Genomic DNA, 9,651 nt, shown 5'->3' on the forward strand with positions numbered 1-9,651 from the left:
GAAAAGACCTGCACTCAAAAGTACTGGGTCATGAGGTTCACAGCCCTTTAGAAGTCACTTGCATAGAACTTCCCCTCTCTGGTGATTTTAGTGATTGTATTTGATAGGAATTCCAACCACACCCCCATGGTTGCGCATGCCTGGTGGGACACTTAGTCATTTCCAACTAGCCATTTCCTGGTCATATGTCCTGAGTGACCCATGACCCTGTGGCTGCGTGGTTGCGTAAGCACAGGGTGCAACCACGTGATCTATGCACATGAGTGGAATAGTCACATGGGCCTGTGTGTGACTTGGTCTTTAAAAGACAGCCCCCATGTTCCCCCACCCCCTTCACACACGTGTCCTTTCAGCAGGCCTGATCATGTCTATCCTTTTCTCCTCATCTTAATAAAACTCTTGTTAGTGGATTCTGCCGTGTTTTGTGACTTTTCCTCGCAGGGTAAGAGCACCGCTGAAAACGATCAGTATTTTTCTCAGACATCTCTCTCACATGCTGTTTGGTTGCGCACAGCCCCGGTGGGGATGGGTTTTCACTCTCTACTGTCAACTGCCTTCTGTGTGTTAATCTTGATGGCACACTCTAGTCTCTCCAGCATCGCAGGTGAAAATATAAATTAGTAGAAATAAATTGGAGAAGAGTTGAGCCTTAAACTAGTAAAATGAAGCTCTGTCTGTTTTCTAGTTTCACTTCTCACAAATACTCTGACAAAAAAGCAACTTCAAGAATAAGGCTTATTTGGCTCATAATTGTGGGTTACGGTCTATTATTGTGGGGAAATCAAGGCAGGAGCTCAAAGCATCAAGTCAATAGGCGAGACCGGAAAGAATAACCACAGGATCATTGCTTGCTCGTTGCTCACTAGTTTCCTCTGTTATTATACATGTCAGGACCAGCCTTGGGAATGGTGATGTCCACAGTGGGTCATGTTTTCCTACCACAATTAATAATCAAGACAACCTTCCATATACACACATGCAGACTAATTTGATCTAGATAATTCCTAATTAAGGTTCTCTTCTCAGGGGATTCTAGGTTGTCATTTTGACAGTTAAAATTAACCCATAAAAAGGCTCCACATTATAAATTTATCAAAGTAAGTTGAGACCATGTAAGCACATGGATCTATTAAAACCATTTCAGCAAAGCCAAGCCCATCAAACATACTGGACCAAGGAAAGAATGTGCAGCTGTTACCTAGACTCCATGAAGAGGTGGACACTTAGCATTGCAATGGTGGTGACCTCATTAATATGTTATCTGATCACTAGACATATGACTAAGGGCCAATAGGCAGAGTACTCTCAACTATTCCAGGGGCTTTAGACCAGTCTGACCCCACTATTGTCAGGGTCCATTTGAATTACCATCCATGTATCTGCTTGTCTAGTCCTGCTTCTTCACTTTACCCCTACAGCCCCCATGCCCTACACCTCACTAAATCAGCTCAACTCCACCTGCAGCTTAGCTCAACTCTGGCCCTGGAACTTGACTCTAGAGCTGCCCTTAGCAAGTTTCCCACTATGTAGATCCTTCCTTTGTATTTCTATTAGTCGCCTATCTCTCAGAACTCTTTCAACTGAGCTGCAGCCTCTTCGAATCTTTATAGCCATTATGTGTAAGCACACATGTAGAGAGATTTCCCCATATAGCATGTAATATGTGATCTAAGATGTAATATGTGATCTAAGAGTTGATGTTAGTAGTTAGGATTTTAGAATAAAAGAACCTGTGTTTCCCTCAGCTAACTATCAGTCAGGACCACATGGAGAATTTCTGCCTATGAAACTGACCGAGCCTATAAATTTACTGCTATCCAATAAAACACATTGGGAACTGATGTAAACATTTCCTGTTCCTGACATAGTACACATAAGACCTTCTATCTCTCACACCAAATCCACAAGCACCTTAACTTAATTTTTCAGCTGTACAGCCATGTTCCTCACTTCGTGTTGTCCAAGGTTACCTTTGCCCCACAGTGTTAAAGCTGAGTAGTTGTGACACAGACAATATGGATCACAAACCCTGAAACAATTACTGTTGGCCCCCTTTATATGAAGTTTACCATTCTTGCTTTGTAAAATGCCTACATTTATACACCAGAGGAGTAGACTGAAATGTCATAGGCAGCACTGTTGGATAAACACAAACTTGAAAACAAGTCTAACACAAGGACAGAGTGGATAAACAGTCTATTTCTAACACACACACACACACACACACACACACACACACACACACACACACACTGAAGACACTCCTGCCTCTTCATCATGACTCAAAACAAATGACGGTTTTTCAGTACTAAGTAGTCATCCTTGAAATCGTATGCATAGCAAGTAGCATTGTAAGGATTGAGCATGTTGTATTTATATATTTAAGGATATATAAATATATGTAACAATAATTAAAGAGAGGCTAGAAGCCATGAATATGAGAGAGATCAAGAAGGGATACATAGGAAAAGTTGGAGAGAAGAAAGGAAAATAGGAAAATTATGTAATTATATTCTTTTTTGAATACTCACGTCATCAGTCTTTAAGGAGTTATAGTTAGCACAAAATGTCAGACACTTATTTATTAAAACCCCAGCGAATTACCTCACCTAAGACAGAATGACCTAAGCTCAGACAGGGAAGCACTTTAGAATACACTGGAGTATACTCCCTCCTTGTTGGTGACTTGTGGCATCCTTCACTTCTTTGGGAGCACACACTCATGATTCCACTTGGTGACATGGGCATCCCTCACCACTCTGAGCATGTGCTCATCATTCCATTGCTAGTGGGCTCAGCTTTCAGGCTAAAGGACTAGAAAGTGATTCACATAAATTCCCATTTTCTGGGCATAGTCTGTATCTCTAGTTATAACTAATCTAAGAATACTTAGTCTTCAATTTTTATAGTATTATTTATTTTATTATAATTTTATAATTATTTATTATATTTTTATAATATTTATTTTATTAGTTATTTATTACTTATCATTTATTCTATAATATTATTTATTCTATAAAATTATTTATTAGATTTGAATAGACTAGAAAATTCTTGATCAACAGCAATTCATTATTATTCTTTGCTTATTTAGAACGTAAGAGGATTAGTTGGTTGTTACAAATTTTTAAAAATAGAATCTCTCTTCACAAGCTGAAGAGATAGCTCATTGGGTAAAAGTACTTACTTCTCTTTCAGAGGACATAAGTTCAGTTTCTAGCACTTACCTCACATGGCATACAATGGCCTTTAACTCCAGCTCTCCAGGACCTGACACATTCCTGTGGCCTCCAAAGGCACTTGCATACACATGACATACATATATGAGAAAGAGAGAGAGAGAGAGAGAGAGAGAGAGAGAGAGAGAGAGAGAGAGACTCATAAATAAGTTTCTCTTAGCTCCCCTACTCTTCATGTTATTTTCCAAACATATTAAAATTGAGTTTGTATTGACTCCAGGCAGAGAAGCAAGCAGGATAATTTCAGATCATCACCTCTCCCTCAGCTCCTCCAAAATCAATACCCCAGTTCTTCCCAACTCTGTAGCTGACTGCCTGCTATGGCCTCCCCTTCCTCTAAATGCCATCTCCAGGGATCACACAGATCTTTACCCCTAAACTTCCCTCCTTCTACTCATTGCTTTACTCCAACCCCCAACCCCAGCAGGGACCCTGGAGCCCTCATGACACTACAGCCAGCTAAGCAGATAGGCTACCTCAAGTCATCACCTCTCCCTCCATTCCTCCAAGGACAATCCCCCAGTCTCATCTTCAGCTCTGTATTAGACTAAGGCTTCAGCTTCTTCTCATTCTCTAACCCTATTTCAGTGGACTAAACAGATTCTGATGGAAGACCCTGCTTTCCTCATTCCTATGGACCCCTTCAGCGCATGCTTCCTAGCCCATCCCTATTCCTAAATGTCAGCTCCAAATACCTAGAAACACATTTTACCTTGAACCTCCAGTTGTCACAACAATCAAGATCCAAGGAAGAATTTCCAATCCAGCAACACACAACCAACACTCTCCTAAGAACCAGAGAGGGCAACAGATACAAAGGAACAAACCACTCACACAACAAAGACACAAGACCAGCCACTAACACCTAGAATTACAATCTTCTCAAACTCAGAGCCCTATATAGCAGTGTAAAAACACAATAATAACATCCAGGACAATATGTTTCTACTAGATTCTAGTACCCCGACCATAGCAGGCCCTGAGTATTGCAACATAGCTGAGGCACAAGAAAAATACCTTAAAATAGCCTTTAGGGATATGATAGATGTCCTTAAAGAAGAAATGAATGAATCCCTTACAGAAATCTATGATTTGTCTATGTTTGATAAGCAAACAAGGGAAGAGAATGAATAAAACAATTCAACACCTGAAAGTGGAAATAGAATCAATAAAGAAAATCCAAACTTAGGGAATCTAGAAATCAAAAATTTAGGGAACTCAAATAGGAAACCGGGGTATAAGGTAATTTGCCTAAATAATTTAATCAATTGGACCTAAGAAGCAAGCTGATATAGACAATTTAATATCTACAATTAATAATGTTTAATTAATTAATTTAGGGCATTGAAGTAAGCTTCAACAACAGAATACAAGAAATGGAAGAGGGAATCTCAGGCATTGAATACACAATAGAAGAAATGGATACCTAGGTCAAACAAAATACTAAATCTAAAGAATTCCTGGCAAAACAACCATAAAATATGGGACACTATGAAAAGATCAAATTTAAGAATAATAGGAATAGAGGAAAGAGAAGAAACCCAGGTCAAAGGCACAAAAAATTACTTTCAATAAAATCATAGAATAAAATTTCCCTAACTAATGAAAGAGATGTTTATCAATGTACAAGAGGTATAGAGAACACCAATCAGACAGGACCAGAAAATAAAGTCCCCTTAGCACATAACGTTCAAAGCAGTAAAGGTCCAGAACAACAACAACAAAGAATATCAAAGCAGCAAGGGAAAGAGAATGAGTAACACATTAGAGTAACACCTGAATTCTCAATGGAGACTATAAATAGCAGGAAAGCCTGGAAAGATGTCCTGCAGACTCTAAGAGATCACAAGTGCCAGCCCAGACTACTATACACAGCAAAATTTTCAATCACAATATATGGAGTAATTTAAACTTTACATGATAAAGCCAAGTTTAAGCAATATTTAACTATAAACTGATCCCTACAGAAGGTACTAGAATGAAAACTCCAACATAAAGAAGGTGAATCTCACCCAAAAAAACAGAAGGGTTAAATAATGCCAGAATGGCAAACCAAAAGAGGGGAAACATATACCACACAACAATAAGATAACAGAAAACAACAAACACGGTACATTGATATCTCTCAACATCAATGATCTCAAGACATAGACTAATAGTATGAATGAGAAAACAGGATCCATTCTTCTGATGCATCCAAGAAACACACCTTGATATCAAGTATAGACTTCACCTAGGGTAAAAGGATGGACAAAGATATTCCAAGCAAATGGACCTAAGAAGCAAGCTGATGCATACATTTCAGTGTCTGACAAAACAGACTTCAAACCAACACTAATCAGAAGAGATGGGGAAGGACACTGCATTTTCATCAAATAAAAAATCTACTAAAAGGACTTTGTACTTCTTAACATCTACGTACCAAACACAAGGGCACCCAAGTTCATGAAAGAAAGAAACATCATTACGCTTTAAATCACATATTGACCCTCACACTCTGATTGTGAGAGACTTCAATACCATACTTTCCAGAAAAGAAAGGCCATCCAGACAAAAACTCAACAGAGAAATGCTCGAACTAGCTAACATTACAAACCAAATGGGCCTAACAGATATTTAGAAAACACAAAAGAAAATACCCTCTCAGCACCTCAAGGAACATTCTACAAAAGTGACCACATACGTGGGGAAAAAAGCAAGTATCAGCACATACAAGAAAATTGAAATAACACACTGCATTTTATATAACCACCATGGATTAAAGCCAGATAACATCAACAACAGAAAGCTCACAAACCCATGGAAACTGTACAAATAACTACTGAATGAAAAGTGAGTCAAGATAGAAATTAAGAAAAAAAAAACAATGTATTCAAACAAAATGAAAGTGGTTCTAAGAGTCAAATTCATAGCACTAAGTGCCTACATTAAAAAAAAAAAACTGGAGAGATCTCATAGTAGCTACTTAACAGCACACCCAAAAGCTCTAGAACAAAAAGAAGAAATCACAACCAAAAGGAATAGATGGTGAGAAATAATTAAACTCAAGACTTAAGTAAATAAAATAGCACAATACAAAGAATTAGTGAAACAAAGAATTGGTTCTTTGAAGAAATCAATAAAATCAACAAACCCTTATTCAAATTAACCAAAGTGCTAAGAGAGAATATTCAAATTACCAAAACCAGAAACAAAAAGAGGGATATAACAACAGATACCAAGGAAATCCAGAGAACCATAAGGACATACTTTAAAAACCTATTAGCTCCAAATTGGAAAATCTAAAGGAAATGGATATTGTTCTCTGTAGGTACTACTTACCAAAGTTTAATCAAGATAGATAAGCAATTTAAACAGACCTATAACCCCTGGTGAAATAGAAGCAGTCATTAAAAGTATCACAACCAAAAAGAGTCAAGGGCCAGATGATTTTAGTGCAGAATTCTAATCAGACTTTCAAAGAAGACCTCAATACTCCTAAAATTATTCCACACAACAGAAACAGAAGGAACATTGTCCAATTTGTTTTATGAGCCCTCAGTTACCCTGATACCCAAACCACATAAAGACTTAACTATGAAAGAGAATTACAGATCAATTTCCCTATGAACATAGATGCAAAAATACTCAATAAAATATTTGCAAACCAAATCCAAGAACACATCAAAAAGATAATCCACCATTATCAAGAAAGCCTCATCTAAAAGAGGCAGGAATGGGTCAAGATATATAAACAGATAAATATAATCCACCATATAAACAAATTGAAAGACAAAGAACATAAGATCATCTCGTTAGATGCAGAAAAGACCTTTGACAAAAACCAACACTCCTTCATTATAAAAGTCCTGGAGAGATCAGGAATACAATGAAATGTAACTCAATATAATAAAGGCAGTTTATAGCAAACATATAGCCAACATCAACTTAAATGGAGAGAAATTCAAAGCAATTCCACTAAAATCAGTAACAAGGCAAGGTGTCCACCCTCTCCATACCTATTCAATATAGTGCTTAAAAGTCCTCACTAGGGCTATAAGACAACTGAAGGAAATCAAGGTATGTAAATTGGAAAGAAAGAGGTCAAAGTATTTTTATTTGTAGATGATGTGTTGGTATACATAAGTCTCCTTAAAAATTCCACCAGGAAACTCCTACAGCTGATAGACATTTCCAGCAAAGTAGGTGGATACAAAATTAACTCACAAAAATGAGTAGCCCTCCTATATACAAATGACAAATGGAGTGAGAAAGAAATCAGGGAAATAAATACCTTTTATACTAGCCTCAAGTAATATAAAATGTCTTGGGGTAACTCTAAACAAGCAATTGAAAGATTTGTATGATAAAAGTTTAAGACATTAAAGAAGATATCAGAAGATGGAAAGGTCTTCCCATGTTCATGGATCAGTGGGATTATATAGTAAAAATGCCCACCCTACCAATAGCAGTTCTATAGATCCAATACAATCCCCATCAAAATTCCAACAAAATTCTTCACAGATCTTGAAAGAACAATTCTCAGCCTCATATGGAAACACACACACACACACACACACACACACACACACACACACACAGCAGGATAGCTAAAACAAACACAAATAATAAAAGAACTGCCAAAAGTATCACTATCCCAGATTTCAAGTTGTACTACAGAGTTATAATAATAATAAAAGCAACATGATATTGGCACAAAAACAGAAATGTTGATCCAGGGAATCAAATTGAATAACCAGACATAAATTCATACACCTTTGAACACCTGATTTTTGATAAAGAAGCCAGAAATATACACTAGAACGACAGAATCTTACACAAATGATGCTGATAAAACTAGGTGACTGCATGTAGGACAATGCAAATACATCCATTATCACCATGAACAAAAACTCAACTCCAAATGGACTGAAGACCTCAACATAAAACCAGATACACTGGACCTGATAGAAGAAAAAGTGGGGAATAGATTTGAGTACATTGGCAAAGGAAATGACTTTTTATTTTATTTATTTATTTATTTATTTTTGTTTTTTTTCGAGACAGGGTTTCTCTGTGTAGCTTTGTGCCTTTCCTGGAACTCACTTGGTAGCCCAGGCTGGCCTCGAACTCACAGAGATCCGCCTGGCTCTGCCTCCCAAGTGCTGGGATTAAAGGCGTGCGCCACCACCGCCCGGCGGAAATGACTTTTTAAACAGAATACTATTAGCAAAGGCAATAAGATCAACAATTTATAACTGAGACCTCATGAAACTGAAAAGCTTTTGCATGGCAAAGGACACCATCATTCAGACTAAGTGGCAGCTTAGAGATTAGAAAAATTATTTTTACCAACTAAACATCCAACAGAGAGCTAATATACAGATATATATATAAAAAAAAAAAAAACCTAAAAAAAAAAAATCCTGGATATCAGGAAAACAAATAACCCAATTTAAAATTGGGGTACAGATCTAAACACAGAATTCTCCAAGTAGGAAACTCAAATGGCTGAGAAATGCTTAAATGTTCAATATCCTTAGCCACCAGGGAAAGCACATCAAAACTGCTCTGAGATTTCATCTTAAACCGGTCAGAATGGCTAAAACCAATAAAAGAAATGACAGCTCATACTGGTGAGGATGTAGAATAAAAGGAACACTCATCCATTACTGACGGGAGTGCAAACTTTTACAGCCACTGTGGAAATTAGTGTGGCTGTTACTCAGAAAGATAGAAATCAATCTATCTCAAGATCAAGCTATAGCACTCTTGAGCATATGCCAAAGGATGCTTCATTCTACCACAGAGGCATTTGCTCAACCATATTCATTGCTGTTCTATTCATAATAGCCAGAAAGTGTAAATGACTGAGATTACCCCACAACAGAAAACTGGATAAAGAAAATGTAGTATATTTACACAATGGAATATTAATCATTAAAAAAATGAAATCATGGAATTCTCAGGAACATAGATAGAACTAGAAAATATCATAATGAGTGAGGTAACCCAGACACAGAAAGAGAAACGTCATATGTATTTGCTTGTAGGTGGATATTAGCTGTTAATTCAATTACAACCAAGCTAACAGTCCATAGAATCACAGAGCTTAGGTATAGAGCAAGGGACTTGGGGAACAGATTGATCTCCCCAGGAAAGAATAGATACTTGTGGATGGATAGGGGTGGGTGGTATGGGAGGATCATGTGGGGAGGGGAAGGGAAGAGTGTTACACAAGAGGGAGTCAAGGAAAAACACCAAAATTAAGGCCATTTGCAGAGCAGTATGGAAACCGAACACAATCAAAGCTTCCTAAAGTATATGCATGTATGAAGGCTACCTATATGAAATGGCCAAATAATGAGGCAGACAGAACCCCAACTGGCCATCTCTTGTCACCAAATGAAGCTTCCAGTGCTGTGATAGTGTT

This window comes from Peromyscus eremicus, chromosome 17 (genome assembly GCF_949786415.1).
Source record: "Peromyscus eremicus chromosome 17, PerEre_H2_v1, whole genome shotgun sequence".
NCBI lineage: Eukaryota > Metazoa > Chordata > Mammalia > Rodentia > Cricetidae > Peromyscus > Peromyscus eremicus.